This window comes from Nilaparvata lugens, chromosome 5 (genome assembly GCF_014356525.2).
Source record: "Nilaparvata lugens isolate BPH chromosome 5, ASM1435652v1, whole genome shotgun sequence".
Lineage (NCBI taxonomy): Eukaryota > Metazoa > Arthropoda > Insecta > Hemiptera > Delphacidae > Nilaparvata > Nilaparvata lugens.
Genome location: NC_052508.1, coordinates 64,593,749 through 64,620,384, shown reverse-complemented (window position 1 = coordinate 64,620,384; position 26,636 = coordinate 64,593,749). Strand labels below are relative to the sequence as shown.

The 26,636-nt window shown below is 35.0% G+C and overlaps 1 protein-coding gene across 1 annotated transcript in view; it reads left to right on the top strand.

Annotated features, from left to right (window-relative positions):
• Positions 1–18,986: 18,986 nt before the first annotated feature.
• LOC111052211 (allatotropins) overlaps positions 18,987–26,636 on the top strand; it is a 94,299-nt gene continuing 86,649 nt past the window's right edge. Inside the window, exon 1 of the mRNA XM_039429027.1 lies at positions 18,987–19,164. The gene's annotated coding sequence lies outside the window, so the exon portion shown is untranslated. The remainder of the gene's footprint in view (positions 19,165–26,636) is intronic.

Sequence of the window (26,636 nt, the reverse complement as noted above, 5' to 3'; positions counted from 1 at the left end):
AATTAGAAATATTTCACTCAATTACCACTTGTAACGAATAATATTGAGTTACTTAAGAAAATTTGGAACCATTCAAGAAACACAAACTTGTAAACACTAAAGCTCAGCTGACATATGAATTACTTGGAGCAATAAATTACTGTAATAACGAGATACTGTGCCGGTTCCAGTTGTAAACTGAAACTGAATTATTACAGAGCAGCATACTGTATATTATTGAACAAGTGATTTGTCTAGTATATTAATTACCACAAGGTGAACGTTTGCCATTGGCTTCCTTAGACCTCAGCAATCAGTGGTTTCAAAGGTTTCAGAAATGTATGGTTTACGATCCCCCTTGCTGTAAAGTTTGATGGATCAGTAAATGTGGGAGAGGCTTGTCTAGACCAATCTCAGGCGTTCACCTTGATATGTCATTCGAGAACTTGCTGGCTAACTGATTATTTCCAGAGAATGGATCTGGTCAGTGCTTCTCAACAGTTCCATCGCCAACCTCTTTCAAAATAACAATCTAGGATGATAGCGATAATAATTTAACATGAAATAATAATCTAGAATACATGTGTTGGCTTGATAGTTATGGCTAGAGATAGATTGCATTACATAGGCCCACTCAAGTTACGGAAACAATAGTCTAAGTTTGAAAAAATCTGTAAAATGTGATCAGTCAATCATCTCAATCAAAATGACATTCAATCGAATAAATGATAAGTCCGTAAGTGATATAGACTTCGACGTCGATAGAGACAATTTTTGCTGTGAAGTTATTAGATGAGTCTTCTTTCATGATCAGATCTCCAAAATCATATACATTCTTGGCATTAGTTGAGGAATATGAAAATTCACGAAATTTAAAATAATCAGGGTCCTGTCGTTCTTTTTCGAATTCCAGTTTTCCAACCAGGAAATTGAATCTAATTTGAGGTTCAATTTCTATACGTTTTTCAGATTACGTAATGTCACGTTCATTTCTGATAAGAAAATTTAATGATTCAGCCTTTTATTTTTTATGTATGGTTCCGTTTTCAATTCTTTTTTTCATCCTATTGAAAACTTCCCATGGTACAAGAAGAAGTTCTCATCATCAAGTCCTTTGTTCTCATCCACTTATTCAATAAATTAATCATATCACATCATTTTAATATATTGAATCTTTCAAATTCACATTGAGTTTAAACAATTAAACCTGCTTTAAAAGTATTAATGCCTTATTCCAGCGATCTATCACACTATTCTTTCATTGATAATCGACAATATAAATAATTAATATTGATGTTCCTTTCACAAACCTATCGCATTGTTCGAAGACTGCAATTCATCGATCCATGCAATTCAGGAGCAGTTCAGTAGAGGTCTGAAAATAATGGCCGCCGTCAATAGTAATGCTCATTGCAGCTTTCACCCAACACCTAACAAATTATTTGCATTATAATCCACACGCACACATACACATGACCTGTGTGCGTGTGTGCCATCTATGATGACGTCACAAAGATATATAGCCTATTCACCACACAAGCACACATATAATAGTTGTATGATAGATAATATGGACCGAACAAAAATAGTTGATCACACACTCAGACAATACTGAGGGTATAATCAATACCTACCGCTATTTAGTACTTAGTAGATTAATGATATCAAGTGATTAATTCGAAGATTCACTTCAAACTGTCATCATTAGTTGAATGGGAATCAGCAGAGTTTCACATGAAGAATGCTGCCAGATTGAAGTGAATCTCACTATAGCCTGAATGTGAGTTTGTGTTGGAGTATGTTGGGTTGGGGTGGTGGAGAAGGGAAGGCTATGTGATGACGTCACAAACATAAATACCTGAAATATACCACACAAATATATTTGATAGATCTATATAGAACGCTATACCAAAAGTATAAATACATACTTACCCCTCGTAAGACGCTAAGGCTGCATGCAATTCCAATGCATTGCAAATTGACCGTATATGACAGCAACAGTGACCCCTCACCAACACACCCACATTAACGATCCCACCCGACAATATTCGACGGAAAATCTTCCACAGGTCTCTCCATCACACGCTTTCTCAGTACCCTCACTATTTTCATTTTCCTCTTCGTCTTCCTCTTATTTTTCTAAAATGCAACGTCTGATCTTCGTTGGTAAAATTTTCGCAACTCATCAGATTTTTACTCTCTTTTTTCTAGTTTTCTTGTATTCTCGACTCATGTCTATTTTCTTCCACTTTAATTCAAGGTATGAACAGTATTCTAGGCTATTTCATCAGTTGAAAATATTCTTCAACTTTCTGTTATCTTCCTATGTCTCCTCTATTTCTTCTTTTCTTCGTTCCCCATTTTGTTTCTTCTCCTCCGTTATCCATTCCTCTCCACTCGTCCATTCTTCTGGATCTAAATTTCAGCTTTTAAACCAATGGTTTTTCTCCATACTTTACTCCTTCAACTCCAACTTGAAACAATTTTCAATTCTTTTCATAAATTGCTTTCTTCTCCCAAACAATCCTGTTCTTATGTAATGTGCATGCCCTCTTCCTTTTCCTCTTTTTTCTATCCTTCTTCTTCTTTTTCTTTTTCATACACTTTTCTCTTCTGAATCTTGCTGCTTCTCTTCTGAGATCATCATCATTATCATCTCAACTCTTCATCATCTTTTTCTTCTTCTACAGTTTTCAGCTGGAAAAAGCTCTCCAACGTCCCTGGTAAAAGGAGCAGCTGAGGTCAAGATTGACAAATCTTATTTTTTCCCCCTTTCCACCTATAAACTGCAGCAAAACATATTGCATTCGAGATTTCGAAACACTTCTTGACTAAAATAACTACTGTTTCAAATGTTTCGTTTCTGCATTACTGCTATAAACATTTCAAATTCATCACTTGAAAACATTTCCATTATTGCTCATATTTTACAAAATCACCAAATAATAGCCGTAAACGATGTATTATCATAACTGCTTCAATCAATTCGTTTGAAGCGATATCATTCCATGTATAAATGTTTATGATACATGTGAAACGTCACATATAAAAACAATTGGAACATAACTTGTACAAGAAACAAAAATCATTGTGAATGTTTCTTTACTGCTGTGTCTTATCAATGAAGAACTTGCAAACATTCAAATAAATTCAAATACAAATAATCTTTATTCATTCTTTACACCGGCTAGAAGCATTTGAGATGTGGGCTTATAGAAGAATTGTCAGAATAAGCTGGACTAGCAGAACAACCAACAAGGAAGTATTAAGAAGAATGGGAAAGGACAGAGAAATCATGATCACCATCAAAATCAGGAAACTGCAATACCTGGGTCATGTAATGAGAGGAGAGAGATATAAACTTTTGCAAAACATCATACAAGGAAAGATACAAGGCAAAAGAAGTGTAGGAAGAAGATGGATCTCCTGGTTTTAAATAACTTGAGATAGTGGTACAACAGTAGTTCCATTGATCTTTTCAGGGCGGTTGCCTCAAAAATCAAAATTGCCATGTTGATAGCCAACCTTCTTAAAGGAGACGGCACATAAAGAAGAAGAAGATTCTTTACAACATAGGTACTTTACAAAAATAGCAAGCGAGATCATCCTTAATTTGATAAAAAACACGAATAGAACTCTAAACATTTTCAAACCAAAACATTCTAGAGCTATTCGTAGTGCATTAAAGAGTATTTCTTAGAGTTTTGAAGCATTCTAGAGTATTTTAGAATATTTTAGAGCATTCTAGAGTATTTTAGAGCATTCTAGAGTATTTTAGAGAATTCTAGAGTCGTTTAGAGCATTCTAGAGTATTTTTGAAAATTCTAGAGTATTTTAGATCATTGTAGAGTATTCAAGATTCATCCTAGAGCTAGTCATGATCAAAATACCTTGCAAAATATGTAACGAAAACAAGGTTCGATTCCGGATGGCCTCTCGTAATGAATAAGCAATCGTAACCAGGGGTAACTCCACCTGCGATCTCTCCAAACTGAAATTCAAGCTGAACAGTCAGCATTCCTGATAACCAATATCAATGCTTGCCATCCAACAAATACTGACAGTTTGATGTGAATCCTACTTGTGTTTCACACCCACGGCCTCCCACGCACTCATAGCACACCGATATCATCATCTAATTTACATCACGACCTTTCCAAAAATATCACCCACCAATTCATTGATCTCGCATCTGTCACTGATTTAGATGTTTTCGGTGAATTTGAAATGAAGTACTAAAATTGATTAGTTACGTTTTGAAGGATGCTTCCAGAGGACAAACGATTGAAAGTTTTCCCTTTGCTTATAATAGCCTTTGTTTCATCGAAGGTTATTGTTTATTGGAGCTATTTTCCCTTCACAGTTTCAAGGATACTAACAGAACAGTCTAATCGATGTTTAGCTTTCAGTTCAGGTCGTGCTCACGATTGACCATCATATAGGTCTAGTTACACACACACATCAATTTTTAGACGTAGGTTTTTTGCCGTACTTATAAATACTAGTAGTTCTGTGAACAGTAGACCTCAAGCTCAGTAAGTTACATTGACCTGTTGTTATGTTCTCTCAAAAATTAATAAATAATTTATCAATTTAAAATGTCTAGAAAAATCCTAAATAAACATAGAGCTTTCTGTCCTATCGTACCGTGACGTGTCGTCCCGGAATGTGAGTGTGAGCGCTGTTATCAGGTCTGGCTGCAACTGTCTACAACGTTGATGGAAAGATACATTTTCAAGATGTTCGATGTTTTTGAACGGGTGGTATTATAGTCAACTGTCTACTAACGTTGATGGAAAGATACATTTTCAAGAAGTTCGATGTTTTTGGAAGGGTAGTATTATAGTCCACTAGACAGCTGATTTATGATGAATAATTCTATAGTCTGATTTTTACTCTAATATTGGCGTATGAAGGAGGCTCCTTTTTCCTTTTATATTATCCTTGAAATGCAAAATTTCCAAAAACCTCCTATGAACGTCGACGCGCAATTTAAAAAGGAACATACCTGTCAAATTTCATGAAAATCTATTACCGCGTTTCGCCGTAAATGCGCAACATATAAACATTTAAACATTCAAACATTAAGAGAAATGCCAACCGTCGACTTGAATCTTAGACCTCACTTCACTCGGTCAACTATTAGATTAAACAAACGATGTCATATAAATGAAGTTTGTAAAGTTCTGTTTAATATGGTAGAATTCATAAGGACGGCAAAAAATCGTACAAACAAAAATCGATGGGTATAACTGGCTTAACTACTGGCTCAAGTCTAGTTACACACTTTAGCCTTGCACACAACACACAACGATTTTTGTTCGTATGATATTTTGCCGTTATTATGAATTCTATCAGATTAAACGGAACTTGACAAACATCATCTGTTTGGAATCATCTGTTTAATCCAATATAATTTGTAAGGACGGTAAAATATCGTACGACCAAAAATCGATGTGTGTGTAGCTAGACTAGCTGGCTTCACAAAACACATCATAAACTAAGGTACCTAGAATGTTCTTACGTCTTTAATTCCTTATTAACTGATCGATTTATCAAATTCATTAGCATTGAGTAATTGAATTACGGAAGAGCCAGGGAAAGCATGTTAATTTTCAAGAAGAGAGCAACAGGTATTCGATGTGCAGGCTCTTACAAAATCGATCATTCTGAAAGATCCAGCCGTCCAAAAGTATTGAATTTCTAAAAAAAAATGAAGATAAATATTGTATAAATCGTAGGGTATGTCGATGGGACTTGAAATTTATGTACATTAAAAAAAAGACTTACAAATTTGCTCAATTTAACATTGAAAAGATAGGTAGAAAAGACTTTAGAGCATCATGACGTCCCACCGACCAGCTGGTTTGGATTTGTTACTGCGCATCTTTTCGAGGCCAGTACATTGTATTCTAGGTATATTGTTATAAACAAAACGGTGGTATGGGGGTGAACAAAACGATCCAGTCTCGGTCGCGTTTCATATTGTTGATATCCGAATGTTGATATCCTTGTCAGCTGATCAGTGATACTGAAAGCTAAACCGCGAGCCACTCGTTCTTTTTGTACCATCACTTTAATCACAACTCATATATTTATTGAGTCATTGCACTTCTATTATAGATCTTGGTATCGATAAATAATAAATGGACAATGTTTTCAATAAATGAGTTACTGTGGTCCTTAGTTGGCCTACACGAAAAAAATGGACAATGGATAAATAAGAGAAATATAGAATAGAGCCGAAGTAAAATGCTGAGAGACTGATGCATCATTAGTGAAATGCATTGCTTCCTCCAATGCCAGAACAAGTGAGTAATTTTGAAATTTACCGAGGAATACACTTTGTAATATCAATCTGCAACAAAATAATAGATCATAATTATTTAGTTTCAAATTTGATATTCTAAAGTTTAATATTAGATGCATTCCTTTCTTCAATGCAAGAACAAATGAGTAATTTTGAAATGTACCGAGGAATACACGTTGTATAATCTTGAAAATATAAATAAATGACTTTTAGCTCTAAATTAAATTATTCTAGTTTATTTATTAATTTAATTTGAGTTCAATATTCTAAATTAAGTTTAGAATAAAAATTCTCTTGTTAAATTTATGGGACGTTCATATCAATTTGAAATCAACTAAACGATTATCGCAGGACTACAAAAGCATGACATTGACATAGGTTATCGATTCTACAGTGATTCAATTAAAGAACAATTCTTGGTACCAATTCGAATGGTCTGGTTGTATTGCGTCAATCTGCCTGCAACGATTCAGCAAACATTGCCATGGTTAGTATATGTCACGTTTGATCATAATATTCACGTACAGGTCTTGAGTGCTTCGTCCGAGGATTAATAATGATTATATTTTATCTATAATGAGATTCACTTGAACTGTCAGCGTTCCTTTCGAATAACACCAATACTTCGCATCCAACCAATGCTGACAGTTGAAAGTGAATCTAACTATATAGAACTGTACATTTCTATAGGTCACCACCCACTGATTTTATCATCGGCGATGCTGAGCGCGAGTGCATTGATCTATGCAATTAAACGGCGATTAGCACATTAACGAAAGCCGAAAGTGATTTGATTGTAATTTGATTGCCTGTTGAATAGCATGTGTGCTGTAAATTATGGGTTATTGACGAATTTGCGGCTGATAATAGCATTCTGATGGATATGCTGAGACATTGTTTTGAGTTAGAACCTGTTGTTTCAGATTGTATCTCTCCAATAATGTTATTGTAATGACATCTAGTGACAGTTGACATTGACTGTTTTGGAAATTTCTTTTTGTGAATTTAAAACTTCTGTTTCCTCGCTAGTTTAAGTTGATGATTATTCTTAGAATTTTGGTCACGTATAAACTATTATCACTCAATCATTACAGAGTTGGTGTAGGTTCCAATTTTGTTTTGTAAACATCTTGTTTATGCAAATTTAGTTGAATTATACAGTTATTTAGATATGGGTACTAAAGAAAATTCATGGTTCCTTATACAGAAACCAAACATCCTTCCTTGTAGTTGTGAGACTTTTTTATTTTCAATTTGATATGCGTAATTTGAGAGCATTTGGAGTACCCTTTCAACATCACTTTCTCACGGAGTTAAATTTGCATGAAAAACGGGAACAGTTTTAGTGGAAATGTCCACGAAAGCCGTTCGAAATGCAAACAATAATAGGATGATGGATAAGGAATAAACGTGAATGAAATAAAATTTACAGATACACCATAAAATTATAATAAATAGCAAATCAATCTAAAAGGGATTCGCACTGGAAGAATGATGCCTCCATTCACTCCTTTAAGCTCCCCACTACTCTCTCATGGTTGGTCATCACTTTATTTTTTATTTTATCCAATACTGATTGGTCAACATTATTAATCAAGGAAACGTAGTTTCGAATTTTACCACTAGATGGTAATAGTTACTGGGTGATATACAACTGCTTAGATCGCAAGACATCAAGGTCCGCCTTCTTCCTCCTGATTGGTCAACATTTATTCAATACCAAGTTCTGAAGTCTGCCGGTAGATGGCAGAAGTACCTGGGTGAAAAAGTTGTTAAAAATTTTTGTTTCAAAATTATTGACCCGACTTGTTTTATAGACCATGACTGGAGTCCTCAGGACGTAATGTAAAAGAAAAATTAGTTTCTCAAAGTGCACAAATTCAACCCTTTCTCTATGTTGCGAATTCTGCCACTAGATAGAAATAGTAGCTGTGTGATGTGATGGGTGGAGTTTTCAATGGCAACTTTTCCAGTATTTGCAAGAAAATGCCTTTAAAATCTCCAAAGAATGCTTGTGAATGCTTTCTATATGGAACGATTCTTTCGAAATCTCCAAAAGCCAGTGAAAGTGTTGGCGATTTAATCTTGTGATGTTTTACTGCCAGACACTGCATTTTATGAGATAACATCCCGACAGCAAACAAAACACGCGTCGCTTGTTTTCACTGTGTCATAGACGTTGGAAAAACGCCATCTAGGAAAAACGGGTTCGGCTAATAAAAAAAATAATTTATTTTGTTTTGGAGAACGCTGTTAAGATATTCATATGCTTGACTAGAAGTAGAAAAAGGAGAAGATGAAGAAGAAGAAGATGACGAAGATGAAGAAGAACCAGGGAAGAAGGAGACGAAGAACACTCGTCTTTTCTCCCTTTGGATGAATGCTAACACAACGTTCCCTCCGTTTTTTATCAGTGGTTGTTTAGAATATTGCCAAGATAGTGTAGCGGGCCCAATCTGAATAGTTGGCAAATTGGCAAAAAATCGAGGAAGTCCTGTAGTGAGATTCACTTTAAACTGTCAAAACTTCTTGAATGGAACAACAGTGCTTCCCATTTGAACAATGCTGAGTGGCTGAGGTGAATCTAACTATAGTAAAGGTGTATGAATGCCAAGAAAACTTCGAGACCTTTTTTTGTGAGAACTGTATGCGGTGATTCACTCACATAACAGTTCAGAGAGATTTTGGATCAAGGAAGCGTCACTAGGCCAAAGACCTTCATACACAGCATCCCCCGTCTACGAAACTAAAGATTGTTCGATAAAGGAGAAACCGTTCGACCAGTTGTTCGATAACTGGTTAACTGATAATGAATTTCGTCGTATTTTTCAACAAACCTTCAATCTCCAAAATTGTAAAATTTATTATTATCATACAAACATATCATTCCAGGTAGTGATAAGTACTTCTATTCAAATTTGTGGAGATATCTTGCGAAGTACGGGTACAGTATACTCGATATAATACAAACATTATTTTTTATCAATTAAGTACTTGTTCGAAAAGAAGAATTCATTCTAGTTACATTCTCAACCAGAACAGATAATCAATTATTATAATGCTATTGTATTGCAAGCTTAGAAATAATTCATTTTTGCAAGTAGGAAATCGGTTAGCTCACTTTCAAGTACTCTGGAGTACGTGCGCAGACTAAGAATATCCTGGCTTTTCTTTCTTTCTTCTTTCCTTTACCTACCGATCCTCAGGCATTCCTTTACGATCTTATTCTTATTATGATTTCAATCCACTCTCGTCTCTTTCGCCTCCCCATCTTTCATTGTATCATCAAATACTCGATTTCACCCATCTTCTCTTCCTTATTGTTTCTCATATTAATCCCCACCCCATCTCATCACTTATCATTACTTATCCTTCCTAATTTTGATGATAAATTATTATTTATTTGTATTTTATTTGCCAAAAACTATATTCCACTAATTTCTAACTTTTTAACTCATTTCTATTCTAATTCCATGTTGTACTATCACCTCTATTTTTCTTCACATCATACTTTTCTCCATTATCACTCATTTATTTTCTTTCCTCTTGTAAATTCTTGTTCTTTATATAAATATTTTTTAAGGTTGCCCCCCTCCCTGACATTGCATTATCATCTTACGTGCAAGGTTTAGTATATTGCATGTTCCGACTTACATACAACTTACTTAAGTTGGGTTCTATAATGAAAAATACGTTTATCTATTACTTTCCAACCCAATTCTTTTCAAACTATTTCTTACTCCTATTATTTTTCCCTCTCTAGCTGTTCTTCTGTACAATAAGAAGTTCTAGAGAGAGTACTATACACTTTGTCATATATATCTCCCCTCTTTATCACTCCATTCTCTCAACCATTACCTCTCGATTTCGTATTCCACTTCTTGTTGAATATTTTTCACTGTAATTTTGCTTCTCCAATTCTTTTTTTTCTTGTTTCCCTTAACCTCTTTACACATACATACCTCCATTATCCTTTCTCTTCTTATTCCATCTTGCAATTATCAATTCATTTCATTGTACACTGTTGAGTGCAGAAATAAGTTCTATTCAATTCCATTCCCCTCCTTCCCTTCCTTCTTCTCTTCTTTTCTCTCTTTCTCTTTCTTTCACTTTAGAATAAGATTTAAGGATGAAGAGAAATAAGAAGTGATTGATTGATTGAGTACTTTATCCATGTAGATTACAATATATACTGGCTTATACACTTGTAAGCTATTTTATATAAGTGTATAAGCCAGTATATATATTGTAATCTACATAAATAAAGTACTCAATCAATCAATCACTTCTTATTTTACATCATCCTTAAATCTTATTCTTGAATCATTATTCTTCTACTAATCTTTATTTTTTCATCCTTCATATCTTTAATTTCTCTATAAATTTCATTTCCTCATCTTCCTTATTCTATTCATCCTCTTCAACCCCCCACCACCATCACCTCTTTCTCGTCACACACTCTTCCCACTGCATTCTGATCCGCCATTCGAATTCAGCTCTGTATCTGTCTATCAAGGGGTGGCTTAGCTAATGGCCAAATAATACACCTCCAGCTCTGCTTCATATGCTACTTAAAGAAGTCAGGTCACGTACAAAGCGCAGAATTCCTGCTTTTTCTTCTCATTCTTCCAAGTGGATAACGATAATTGAACAGTGTGTACAAAACCAACCTGACGGAATCAGTGGATGAATGTTGATGAAACAAGGCTTATGCTCGAATTATACTTCAGAATTGAGCAATATTGGTTACTTCAAAATCACATTCTCCAGAGTAGTTGGCTGTGTATTAGTTGTTTTGGAAGAAATACTTTCAATCATGCTCACAGAAATACTTTAAACAATAATGCTCACTTGGATCCTTGACTTGTGCGAGAGTGAGAGAAATAATGTGATGTTATCAGAGATTATCGTAATAATTATTATTCTCTCAGTAAAGTAATTAATGTAAAGGGAATACATTCTCATGGCATTGATGTATCAGTGATAATGTACCTTATTAAAAATGTGTTAAAAAATTGTTAATCTGGAGACCATTCTTTGAAATCGATGTAACGGAAAATGTTCAAGAAGCCGGAAAACTCTTGAAATGAGAATCTGAGAAGAAAAATTTTGTCAGAACAAAATATGAATATTCAACGCCAAGGTTCACTAATTCTACACATCACACTGTCTAATAAAACTTACAACTAGTGACATTCGACAATCAACAAAAATCTAACTGCGGTAAAATGAAACTCATTTTGGAAATCAGAGCCAACTGGGAACGATACAATCGATATGACATTGGTAGAATGAAAAAAGAACCGAACCGCTTCTCCAGTTATTCAGAGGCTGTAGATCAACCTTGAAAACAGTGAAACCGTTATTACAAGTGGCCCATTTTCAATGAGGGTGTTGAAATATCCGGTCGATTGGAAGATTTCGCGCATCACTGATTTTTAGCCTTAAATGAGTCCTCACTCAAGAGTGGTCTGCTTTATAGTCTCACTGCCTCACTGCTTCACTGTCTCACTGTCTCACTGCCTCACTGCCCTCATCGCTTTCGACTTTGGCTGTGGGTGCCTGTGTCCATGTGCATTTTATATTCATGTAATTTATATGTATAAAATAGGAGTTTGTGATTGTGTCACATTGTGTTGTAATGGTGAACGTCAGTTCAGCTTCATACGACAACATGTAACTGTTTTGGTGAGATTCACCCCAAAATGCCATCATTGATTGAATGGGAAGCATAGGTGTGGTTTGTATTGGATGCTGTCAGTATCAAGTGAATGGGCACTGAACAAATATTGGCTTTATTCATGAGAGGGGTAAACGGCCCCCTTTGCAGGGAAACATCTCAGTTGGTGTGTGCGCGTGAGTCAACGTTTAGAAGCGTGAGTGTGTTTACGTGTGGTTGTGATTCCAGTTGTTATTATTTGCAAACAGTGGCTGAAATTGGCCTAAAGGGATCCCCTTAAATCACAGTGTCACCCCCGTAGATGTGCAAACAAGGTGACAGGCGAAAAATCCTTCGAATTTGAGCCGCTGTGGGTTATGTAGAACGATATTGTTTCTTTCATTCCAGATGCTTATTTCACTTCCTATACGGTATGTATTTGAATTCTTTATTTTGTTGACCTTACAAGAAATAACGTAATTCATACATTTGTATAGAACTATTCACAGAAAAATATACAAAATTGTGTACAAATTAGCTAACGAAATTGACATCTTTGAAATTAATTATTTGTATAAGAAATATATTTATAATTGTATACAATTCATAAAGAAATTCTCTACTCATTTTTCATCTCTAAAACTAAACAAAATTGTGTTATCCATGAAAATTTGAAGCCAAAAATACACCAAATTTACTCACTTCCAGCTATCCTCTTACAATATTATCTTTTTCTCCCTTTCCCCTCATCAATGACTGCTTACTATCTCAAGGGAATGTTAAAATTTGAAGTACTTGAAATGGGATGAAATGATAAAATTCTTTATTTGTCGGAGTTAGCACTTTTAAGTGCTCCCTATCCCTCAACCCCGTCAACCACGAAAGTTTTCCAGTTCTCAATGAGAGTAGATTGAGCATTGACTATTTGAAACTCTTCTTTCCAGTATCACCCACTGACCCTTCCTCCTCCTTCTATTCCTACTCATCCTCCTAGTCCTCCTTTCCACTTTCTTCTTCACAGTTTTCATGCTCCATATCATCATCTATGTTGATCGGCATCATTATTATCTCTTCATAATCTTGTTGATTCACTTCAACACCTTCCTCTTCGTCATTTCCCATTCCATCCCGTTTTATCTATTGATTACTGTATTCAATTTTTCCCATTCGACCAATTCCTCCACCTCCAAATCCCCTGTGTCACGAATTATTATTACCTATTGAAACTATGCAGATACATTATGGAGCTATCAACACCCACTACTTCTAACCCCATTTCTGTCTTTCCGTTCCTCTCGCCCCTACTCATTCCCTTCTCATTCTGATCCTTCTCCATCTCATGTTTCTTCCGCCTTCTTCTTCTTCTCCCCCTATTTCTCCTCCTTCTCCTACTCTTCCTCCTCCACTTGGAGCTATTTCAGCTGTGTTATCCTCAATTGGCACCAAAGTGTGTGGAATTGGCTACCTCATGTATGATGTTCAGAAGAGGGACTCAGAATGTTGAAGTGGAATATTGAAACGGTACTAGCAGAGTACTCGGGCTAATTCACGGTACCTATTTCGGTGTCTATTTTGGATCCTCTCCACTTGCAAATATTCCTGAGTTAACTCGATAATCTTTATCAAGTGAATAGAGAATCTTGGTCAAATTGATGAAACTTGGGAAATTTTCTCTGGATTTCAAATAAAAATGGGAATAAATTCCCAATTTAGGTACCTTTTCTTTACAGTTTTGGGCTGTACCTGTTGTTCTCCTCCAATTTTCCCAATTGCCTTATTATTCGTGCCCGTACCATTGCATGAATAATTTGTTGCTGCACTTTTAAGCTGTGAATATAGAATGGAGACGATGGATAATCATCCTTTGGGTAAGATAATCTGATGGATTCCAGATGTAAACTCAATCATACTTGTAAGAAAAAATTGGACCGAAATTCCACATACCAATACAAGTTATACCGAAGTGACATTCTCAACAAAACCTATCAAGCATCGATCATTATTAATTGATTTATTTGTCTCTTTCATACTCTTGTCAAAACACATTCATTGCTGTATCTCTCGAATGATTCAAAACGATTCACTGGGAATTCGGCAAAATAGAACGCTGTGATTGGCTATTGAAAAGGCGATTAATCAGTCATTGAGTCACCGCTGTCAGCATTTATTACAAATTGACCAAATGCTAACTCTATTCAGTCGATGGTGACAGTTTGAGCTGAATCTCATAATACTAATAATTGGATTGGAAGGTTGAATTGGGGCAGGTAAGCATTGAAAATCAGCTATGGAAAGTGAAATATGATCCGAGTGCAATCGTTTGTAGCGTATGTCATCAATCAACCGATGAGGGCAATTATTGTCATTAGTTTCTAACAGTCGAATATGTGTCCTGACAACCGTTCACCATCGGGTCATATACAAGAACGACTCGATTCTTTTAAGCTCAGTCAGTGGACTTATGGATCTCGAGTTTTTCAAACTCTAAACGAGTAATATCTTTGCTAATTATTTGAAAATTGAAGAGACCTAGTTAATTAACTCTAATCTGTCAAGATTAATTATGACTTCAGTGAGATACTTCGATCTATTAGTATTCTTTTCAAACCAATGCTTCTCATTCACCTAATGTTGAAAGTTTGAAGTAAATCTCACAATTGATGAAACGGCGGGTACATGATAATATACAAAATTATGTAGAAAAATAACTTGAATTAAACACTGATTTAACATACTTCTAAAATACTTAACATACAATCTTAAAATTCAACAATATATCATAAATAGAAAGATAAATGAAGATGAGAGAATGCTGGTCAATTGTATTTTCCCCAACCATGCATGATGGCATTACCTGTGATTGATTGAATGAATGAATAGATGTGAGGGCATAGAAGAGGAAATTTTGAGAAGTCATAAAAAAGTGGTCTAAACGATTTGATCCTAGTAATAATACAACGTATTCCCACTTTCATATAAGGTAGCATATAATAATATCCACATACCGTTTTCATAGAAATAATAGGCTTTTCACGTGCAGTAACAGTACATAAATAAATACATGAGAATGATAGGCTTTCCGTGCAAAGTAACAGCTCCGGATCTTTGTAATTTGCACATGTCAATGTGAATCGAGTAAGAAAAATGTTCAGTCACTTATTTTGATATTAGATGCTTTTTGTTTGGTTCGATGAACTCAGTGTCGAAGTATGATAAATTGTTTAGGATTTTGAAGCAATCTCGCACTATTATAGTATTTTCATTACTGTAAAGGTGGATACAGGAGAATTCATGGACGAAACTTTATAAGAAGAGGAAGTCGAATGAAAGAGATAAAAAGGGACTGAAAGAAAATGCTGTAAAAGAGAGAAGACATGAAAGGATAAAAAACTTGTTTCTATGAGAATAGATCAGATCTCTTCATCTATGTAAATAACAATATATGGTAGTTCGATCAAGTTCACTTTAGATTAACTACAGCTAAAAGGGATTATAAAGGGAAGATGTCACATAGAGGAAGGGAGATTTATGGTAGGAGCATGAAGATGAAGGATGAAGAGAGGAGAGAGAACAGAGTATAGAAGAGGAGACCCGAGCAATAGAAAGGGAATATGATGATAGAAGAGGTCATAACCTAAAGTGGAGAAAACGAGAGAATAGATGTGGTGGAGAAAGGGTGACAGAAAAGAGCAGATGATGGATGGATGAAACTGAGTAGACGAGACAGAGTGAATGAAGGAGGGAATAGGATGTGAGATACAGATAAGAAGGGTGTGAGAAGAAAGGAGGAAAACTGGAGGAGAAGTCACCCCTCGCACAAAGAGAATGGGGATAACAGAGAAAAGTAGAATTGAAGACCTAAAGTAAGTTAGATGACGGAGAGGATGGATGAAAATGAGGACTTAAAAGAGAACTTAAAAGAGATAGTGAGACTATATTTATGTTAATACGTCAGAAACTGCTTTGGAAGAAGACGAGGGAAAATAGATGAAGAGGGGAAGGAAGAGTAGATGATACAGAAGATGAAGGAGAGAAATGTTTTAGAAGAAGAAGATGTAACAGGAATATCAGTGGAGGAGACAGATGAAATAGAACAAAGAGGAAGAGGTGATGAGGAAGAGTAGATGGAGGAAAATAAGGTGAAATGGAAGAGAAAAAAGGATACAGAGTGGGGTGATGGAGGAGAAGGAGGTGGCTAGTCACCCCGCCACGAAGGGAAGTGGAGGAACTATCAAGAGAACTAAGAGTGAGGAAAACTTGATGGAGGAAAAGGGAATGAAGGAGAGAAGTGATGAATAAGGAGAGATGACAAATGAGGAAGGAATGATGAGTAATGAGGAAGAGTTGACAAAGAAGAGGAGGTGGTGGTGAGAAGAGGTGGAAGAGAAAGAGGAGACGTAAAGGAATGATAGAAAAGAGGAGTTGACGTAGGAAGAGTAGGGGATGAACCAGAAGGGGTGAGCACCCCACCTGAGAAGGAGGTGGGGGTGCGGCAACTATAAGAGGCAGGACGCTGGCGCAATAAGTCCCATTTAAGCGCACGCTTTACGCGGCCAAACACACTTACGCGGCACTTTGCACCGACTCGCTCACGCACACGCACCGCACCAAAAAGCCAGTCGAAAACTTAGAATCCAACCCAGCACCGTGGATTTCATCCAACCCCAATAGATCTCTGAACTAACAAGTAAGTACTGCTATGGAAATGTGAAAATTTCGAAAATTATTTTGAAGTTTTGATGGAAACTATGTTGAAAGTATTGAATGGAGGATGGAATGTCGAAGTTATTAGCTCAGATTTTAAGTTTTTAATATAACAATAAAACCAATAGAAAGATCGAACCCCAATCAATCCCTGAACATAAAGTTACACCATGTTAGTATTGACCATGTTACTCATAACATGACTTATTAATCATATCAGATATCGTTATGAGGGTATCTGATATCGAACATGTAAGGATCGTCTATGGGTATTATTTTGTGTTAAATATGTAATAAAATAGTCAAGCTAATAATTAAATACTTTTAATTTATACTAACTTACTTAGCATTGCTCTGATACCATGAACCATATATACTATACCATATATACCATATATACCATATATACCATATATACTATACCTAGGATATGTTGGGGCAACTTAGCTTCCAGAAATGGTTCATATTTTGTAGCGTCTCTCTGAATCATCAATTTGTTGGGGCAACTTAGCTTCCAGAAATGGTTCATATTTTGTAGCGTCTCTCTGAATCATCAATATTGTTTCTCCTATTTTTCACTGATAAGCTTGAAATTCAGACAACCAAAATGTTGTATTGAGAATTTCAAGCTCAACTGAAGGTGATGCCATGAGTATCAAAACCATGGACTTTGTAAAAATGATACATTTGTGAAAAGATATTGTTTTTTCGACTTCCATAATAGAAAAAATCGATATCATCCCTGAATAAAGTGATCAGTTTATTGCTATCTGAGATTTCCATTACAAGAACTACCAAGTTTACATTAGGAAATTCTTTAATATTACGGTTCTCTTATTTAGATTGCTGCAATTTCTCCCAAGTATCTATTTGAATGAATGAACAAATAAAACGAACGGAAAATTTGCGAATATCGAACGACACCCTAATAATTTCGAAATGATTCTCTCATGATGATTATTGGAATAGAATGATATGAATAATCCTGAATTTGGAATATCAGATTTCTAATTTACGGCAGCTTTCAATTTCAAAATTCTGTTAAAGATTAGTTGGTTTCTTCAAAGTTATTTTATGGTGACAAAACACAACGTCATAAGGTATATATAGGAAAATTCATGGACGAAACCTAATGAAAAGAGGAAGTCGAATGAAATAGATAAAAAGGGACTGAAAGAAAATGCTGTGAAAGAGAGAAGACATGAGAGGATAGAAAATTTGTTTCTATGAGAATAGATCAGATTTCTTCATCTATGTAAATAACAAAATATGGTAGTTTGATCAAGTTCACTTTAGATTAACTACAGCTAGAAGGGATTATGAAGGGAAGAGGTCACTTAGAGAAAGGGAGATTTATGGAAGGAGCATGAAGATGAAGGATGAAGAGAGGAGAGAGAACAGAGTATAGAAGAGAAGACTCCGGCAATAGAGGATATAAGAAAGGGAATATGATGAGAGAAGAGGTCATAACCTAAAGTGGAGAAAACGAGAGAATAGATGTGGTGGAAAAAGGGTGACAGAAGAGAGCAGATGATGAATGGATGAAACTGAGTAGACGAGACAGAGTGGATGAAGGAGGGAATAGGATAGATGTGAGATACAGATAAGAAGGGCGTGAGAAGAAAGGTGGAAAACAGGAAGAGAAGTCACCCCTCGCACAAAGAGGATTCGGGATAACAGAGAAAAGTAGAATTGAAGACCTAAAGTAAGTTAGATGACGGAGAGGATGGATGAAAATGAGGACTTGAAAGAGAACTTAAAAGAGATAGTGAGACTATATCCATGTTGATACGTCAGAAACTGCTTTGGAAGAAGACGAGGGAAAATAGATGAAGAGGGGAAGGAAGATGAAGGAGAGAAATGTTTTAGAAGAAGAAGATGTAACAGGAATATCAGTGGAGGAGACAGATGAAATAGAACAAAGAGGAAGAGGTGATGAGGAAGAGTAGATGGAGGAAAATAAGGTGAAATGGAGGAGAAAAAAGGATACAGAGTGGGGTGATGGAGGAGAAGGAGGTGGCTAGTCACCCCGCCACGAAGGGAAGTGGAGGAACTATCAAGAGAACTAATAGTGAGGAAAACTTGATGGAGGAAAAGGGAATGAAGGAGAGAAGTGATGAATAAGGAGAGATGACAAATGAGGAAGGAATGATGAGTAATGAGGAAGAGTTGACAAAGAAGAGGAGGTGGTGGTGAGAAGAGGTGGAAGAGGAAGAGGAGACGTAAAGGAATGATAGAAAAGAGGAGTTGACGTAGGAAGAGTAGGGGATGAACCAGAAGGGGTGAGCACCCCACCTGAGAAGGAGGTGGGGGTGCGGCAGCTATAAGAGGCAGGACGCTGGCGCAATAAGTCCCATTTAAGCGCGCGCTTTACGCGGCCAAACACACTTACGCGGCACTTTGCACCGACTCGCTCACGCACACGCACCGCACCAAAAAGCCAGTCGAAAACTTAGAATCCAACCCAGCACCGTGGATTTCATCCAACCCCAATAGATCTCTGAACTAACAAGTAAGTACTGCTATGGAAATGTGAAAATTTCGAAAATTATTTTGAAGTTTTGATGGAAACTATGTTGAAAGTATTGAATGGAGGATGGAATGTCGAAGTTATTAGCTCAGATTTTAAGTTTTTAATATAACAATAAAACCAATAGAAAGATCGAACCCCAATCAATCCCTGAACATAAAGTTACACCATGTTAGTATTGACCATGTTACTCATAACATGACTTATTAATCATATCAGATATCGTTATGAGGGTATCTGATATCGAACATGTAAGGATCGTCTATGGGTATCATTTTGTGTTAAAGATGTAATAAAATAGTCAAGCTAATAATTAAATACTTTTAATTTATACTAGCTTACTAAGCATTGCTCTGATACCATGAATATTATACTATACCTAGGATATGTTGGGGCAACTTAGCTTCCAGAAATGGTTCATATTTTGTAGCGTCTCTCTGAATCATCAATATTGTTTCTCCTATTTTTCACTGATAAGCTTGAAATTCAGACAACCAAAATGTTGTATTGAGAATTTCAAGCTCAACTGAAGGTGATGCCATGAGTATCAAAACCATGGACTTTGTAAAAATGATACATTTGTGAAAAGATGTTTTTTCGACTTCCATAATAGAAAAAATCGATATCATCCCTGAATAAAGTGATCAGTTTATTGCTATCTGAGATTTCCATTACAAAAACTACCAAGTTTACATTAGGAAATTCTTTAATATAACGGTTCTCTTATTTAGATTGCTGCAATTTCTCCCAAGTATCTATTTGAATGAATGAACAAATAAAACGAACGGAAAATTTGCGAATATCGAACGACACCCTAATAATTTCGAAATGATTCTCCCATGATGATTATTGGAATAGAATGATATGAATAATCCTGAATTTGGAATATCAGATTTCTAAATCAGTATTGATTCCTTTCTTAGCATGAATGTTACAGTATCTTTTGAAGAACTGCTCGAAGCTAAGTTATATATAAGAAAAAAACATGGAGCTTAGTGCCCTATTTTAATTAAGATTTTCTTTACAATACCTTTCACAAAAATTACTATATTAAGCTTTCAACAGGAGCGTTGGCTCTTAACATGAGATAATACTAATGAATTAGATTCAAGATTAGCGAGAGAGACAATGTAATATTCATGAAGGGAGTGTAGCAGCTTCCTGAAAGCTTTTGGAGTACGGCAGCTTTCAATTTCAAAATTCATGTGGGAATTTTAAAGTAATTATTTGTTCTAAAATAAATCCTCTCCAGGCACAACCGCAACAAAATATATTATAGTGAGAGTTTAACGAGTTCATAACAGAATGTGAATGGTTTATTCAGTTTGAGTAGCTACATGGGAACCCAATAAAGTTTGTGAAATGTAAAATGACGACAGTGCATTGCTGTCAGATTTGTCATTGATTCGCGATGCATTGGTTCAGTTAGATGAGGTAATTTTACGGTCGTTAAATGTGATACGGTTTTTGAAAAACTAAAATTCCATCAGCTAACATGAGAAACATGTCAATATATGAAACCCTTGTTTGTTCAACTAGACTCACTGCATTCATGATACGGCAATAAAATGATCCAGTCTCTATTTCAACCGTACATAGTATAATCGTCATCCTTGTCTGATATGAATGATAATAATCAATTCTGACAATATTAAGACTGGTAATGCCTCAAAGAATGCTTTGTCAAGAATATTTCTTTATAATGAAAAAATCCACAAACTTGATCATACTACAACATCCATTTTTTCAACTGATTTGTTCAATAGAAAAAGTGACCTGTAAGGAAGAATACGACTCATTCTTTCATCAGAAATAGAAATGTTTGACTATTTCCAGAATAGAGGATTATCCTTCAGTTTTTTTACTCCATTTCAAACTTAATTTTCTAATTCATACTCAAGAAAAGGGAATTAATAACTTCTAGTAGTCTATTTTCGTATCTTTTCTAGTTTATTATCAAGTTGAACCACACAATAGACAATCTTTGTTTGAGTTTTCTCTGGTGAAACTTATTAGTACGGTAATAAATCGAATTCTGACTGATTCGACTATCCTCACGTAAATATAGGGCACTCAGTTGGGGTCGCATTATTATACAATGGAAATATTATGATTGGAAAGCATTGATTCTAGTATAATAAATACAGGGAAACGCATTCAATTATGTCCAATCATACAAGAACAGTTCTGAAATTTCACAACAAATCGTGTGACATGATTAGTTTATCGATGACAGAAAATACTGAAATTCTACGCAATTCAGTGGAAAAACGTAGAATGGTTGAACTTTGAACAGAATTAGCATAAATTCGCATCGGTGATTAGATTTGCAGGAGAGGATTCAATCAACCCGATTGCTAGAATTCATTATAATTATTAATTTTAGCCCACCGGATGAAACTGTGCTAGGATAATTTCCATGTCCTTTGGGATCCCACTGAAGTTTACGTAGCGAATAACCTGAGGATATCTTCTACTTGTACAAGAACTTGTAATTCCATTTCAGTGAAATCCATTTTAGACTCTAAGCACTGATAGAATGGAATGTTCTAGTGTTATTTATATGAAATGCTACTTTTTATTTTGAAGTGAATTTCATCAGTATTGTTAAGTTATTTTCTGTAGGCCTATATTTAGTCATTCTTATGAAATTGTACATAGTCATGTTGCCAGCATACCCCTGTTGAATTCCTAGTGGAGTGATGAGTATGTCCCATTTCAGTATGATTATGTGGTTCATTTGTGTAAGCATGAATGTATCAATTCATGAATGAATGGAATCTGGAAAAAAATTTCTCTCAATACTGGAGTGAAAGAGAAAATATGACATTAAAACTAGATGTACATGTAGTAAATTTTCTAATTTCCTGACAGATTTTGAAGGTGTTGAATGCATCAGAACAGAACTAGAACTCCAATATTGCATTTTCAAGATTGTACATAGTTTCATGCACGGGTAAATCTCTCTTTCCTTATTACCAACAAGTGAATACTCGTACTCGAGTTTTTCTCAGGAAAATGATTAATCTCGAGTACAGTACTGACGTCCAACCGGCACAATTAAACTGTCTGCAACTCAATCTATCCCAACAGATTTCCTGTGACACTTATTTGGAATTCCATTACGCCTCCGTCACTCTACAAAATGCTTCGTAACCCCAGTTTTGTTCATATTGTTGTTCATCAAGTTGGAAACTGCTTGGAATTTTACCTTAGTTTCAATTTTAAATGTTTCTGGAGAATTCTAATGATTTTGAGATGGGAACAAAGATTTCTACTGTCATGAGGTCAATTGAAATCTGAAATTTCGAATTAAAACCATTATAACGCACAACCAAAGATAACCTTTAAATAAATACGGGTTAATATCTCTTCTCGTTTTTCTGCTGAAGTGAGAGGTAACATGAGTAAGTATATTAACTCACTATATCTGAAATTATGGGAAAGCATCATACCATAGGAGAGCTAAAAGCCTTAAAACTCAAACCAGGGAGAATAAAGAGTTGAGCGAATGCTTGCCGAACTCATCAGAGAATTGACTGTGAAAATGATCAAGTTTTTTTTCAAATTTTTTTCAGAGTACCATGAAAGAATATAGTATTAGCAGTATCAGCAGTGTTATTGATTCACTTATTACAATTCTTATTTTTTGGTTGGGTCTGCAGGTCTACAGTAGGTATTTCTCAGGTTTAGAAACCCTATTTTTCAGGAGCAATTCTTTACATTCTTAATTCGGAATTGAGTAGATTTCATAATACGGGAAACGAAATACAGAAATGTAATATTGAGAATGAGATGTTCTAGTATTTGAATTGAAATAAGTAAAATGAAAAATAGATGAGTTATCAAATGGAAAGAGAAATTGAAATTTTATTGAATAGATCGGAATCAGTCACTTTATATGGGGGGAGAATATGACAAAAGTATTGCAGGAGGAAAGTGTATCGTGATTTTTTCGTTTATTACTCTTTTTTTGTTTTTATCTTCCTCTTCATCTTCCTCCACCTCCTATCTTCATTTTATTTCAATTATACTCTTTCACTGGCGATCTCCTTACTATGATACTTTCATTGCCTTCAATCTTTTCCACGCTTCTGTTAAAGTGGTCTTACACATGTTTCGGAAGATAGTCTCAAGTGATAAGAGAAACATTCTGACACACTCTTCTTATCATGAATAGAATCATTTAAACATATATTTGACTCATCAGGAGAGTTTCTTTGAAGTTGGGATCACTTTCATTGAAGTTGAGGATTGCTAATTATTTATTCACATCTTCCCATTCGTGGTAAGTGGTGGAGTAAAAAAGTCCGAGAGAAAAGAAGAAAATGAAAAGAGAGGGAACATCAGGAGAAGGAGACTGCAAGTGAAGGAGTGAGGTAGAAAAAACTTGGAGATGAAAAGTGAAGGAGTGAGAAACACGAAAAAAGAACAGGAAGACGAAAGAGAACCCATCAAATGGTGATGCAGAAGGGAGGAGAGAAAAAAACTCCTTATCATTCAGCTACTAGTGGAGAGAAACTTCCAAATAAATGACAAATAATAAATGCTGCTATGATGTGTTGCACTTAAAACTGTCAGCGTTGGTCGAATGAGAAGCATTCATGTTATTTATGAGGAATGCTGAAAGTTTGATTTAGAGATTGAACAGAACACGTGCTTAACCCGAAATTTGTGTTTCATGGATGTTTCTTCCAAGTGTAATGAATGTTATCTTTTTCAAACATGTTTCTTTTCCGTGTCATCAAACATGTTTTTTTCAAATGCGTAAAAATGTTGTATGTCTGGAATAGATAAAAAGACAAAAATCTTTTAGAAATAGACAAAAGTCTACTTAATTTTCCAGCTCGATTGAAGTGAAGTTCAAAGTATTACATCAACGTTTCTCAGATCTAAAATCAGATAGGGTTGAAAGGATATTTTCAGAAATTTAGATTGCTGGGCATCATCCAGCAAGAAATTATGAACTTTGTATAGCATCTAGCTGTTCATACTATATATAGCTGAAATGTAAATACCCTGAGGACTCGTGACATATTATTTGTAAACATTTCAATAGCAAAAATCAACGTTGACGTCCCCGATCCACAAACAAGAGACTTCATTACTCGTACAACCCAGAAACAATTCCTTTATCGTCATCGCATGTATTCTGAGCGAGATATATTCATGTTCATTAATCATAATTAATGAACATATCCGAGTTAGAGATCTTCTTTATCTAACGTTGTGCGGCTCTGTATTGATTTTATGAGTACACACAGCATTACTGGGCTGGAAACTAATGATACCTTGATTTACTAGAACAAATTAGAGCACGATATTTGAAAAAATACGATATGATAGTGGAATTATTCTCCAATGCTATTGAATATTCAATTGTATTCATTTCGCGGTATCCTGTGTAGTTAGATCAGGAGCCAATAAAAGAGCCTTGATTCACAACAAATGAGAGTACATTAATGAAAAAGTACAAAATGAAAATACAGTACAAGGTTTATAAAACTAAATACGTAGTTGAGTGAGACGGAAAGCATATTTTCTTTGTTAATTTTCTCCTCTTTACGGTATGAAAATATACAGTGGATCCATAGTCAGATTCTATTCAAACTGTCAGCATTGATTGGGAGGGGAAGAATTGAAGCTATTCATAGGAATCACTGATACTTTGGAGCGAATCTCACTATAGAAAGTTTTGTGAGATAATAAACATTGTAAATAAATTTTCTCTGATTTATTTCATCCTCTTCTGTTTTCATAAAATAGAATATTAATTATGCATATTCAGAATGTTTTTCCAAAGCATATTCACTGTAACTCACGTTTCTCATTCGAGCTTGATGTGATGAACTACCTCAATACCAACAAAACTCTAATTTATTATTTTTATGAAACTACCATGAACTAAACATGAGATTCTCGTGGAGCGAATAATTGATTGCAGTTCGTGACACCACAAAAAAGTTTCTGAGTTATTCAGGTTCAATATTTCACCAAACTTTTTCCATGTATCGTGTCATTAAATTTTTCAAAATGATATTCTATATTAGATACTGTTCTCGAATTATTCTATGATAAAGTTATTTATGTTGTATTTAGAAGTGGATTTTCATTGGTATTTTTTTGTATTTTGTAGTTTGAGCTCTAGTTACAAGTTTTTGTAATAATGTATTATTTTTGCGAAATAAATTAATTTTTGAATTGGATTTGAATTATTCCATATCATGCAATTGTATGAAGTCTAATGCAAATCTTCTATTCCCAGTTATTCGATAACTATTTCTAGGTAATCAATTATCAATACTTGGAACACGATTAGTCATTTACACAAATTTGAATCAATCTCACTATTTAGTTGTTTGATGGAATGACCAATACATGTTCAATTCAGCCAACAGCATAATTCAATCAATACTGATTATTCAAATCATAATAGGATACTAGGGAGTTAATGCTAGAGATTTGAGGTGGTCTATTGCATTTACGCGTGTATAACGTGCAGAATGTTAGGTGATATTTATAATACTCGTACTAATTGGAATAATACTTGTATGTTTTTATACTCTGGAAAACCATATACATGCAAAATCTATGTAGAAAAAAAAACTAAGTAACACAATATTGTACAGTTTAACAGAATCCAAGTGAATTCAACAAAGATATATATGAAATCCAATACGGTAATACAGTATATACAATACATGCAATACAATATAAATAATAAATTATTTGCTTTATTGTGCTCAGTATTTTGTATTATTCATTCTTTATTGATTAATGAAATAAGTGCATCATCAAAATGATAGGGAGAGAAAAAATAAGGTAATCTTGTGCTATTCATCTCCCAAATTTAAATAAGGTTATGACTATAGCTTATTGAAATGACTATAACTTGTTGGAATGACTATAACTTTATTGTTTTTATTAAGTCTTTTTGAGGTAGATTGATTGCTATTGGGTGTGTAATAAATTACAACTATAAAACCGAAATTAAAATTTATTACCTGGAAGAGGGGTTGTTGATTCTATACTCTCAAGACCCCTAAACCTGATTTTCTCAGCGATTAATTTAGGCTGGTCCTAGAATCAACCTCATTTCATTGAAATGTGATGTTATCTGGTAGCTGCATCTAAAGAATTCACTAGATTTTCACCATATTATCGTTTTTCATCATCCGTTTTCCGGAAAATCTTTTTGAAATCCTCCTCAATCGACTGCAATTGCTACGAGCTAGAATGGAAAAGTGCAATTCCGTTGCAGTCGGTACGATTTTCCGACGCTTTTCCGTGTCTATTTTCCTCGATTTTCACGTAGATTCACCTCTAGTGAGATTCACTCACTGTCAGCATTTATTGAATGGGAAACATAGATGCTATTCGTAAGGGATACTGACAGTAAGAAGGGAACCTCATTATAAAAGGCTGAAGCGGCTACTCTATTGCTTGAAAGCTGA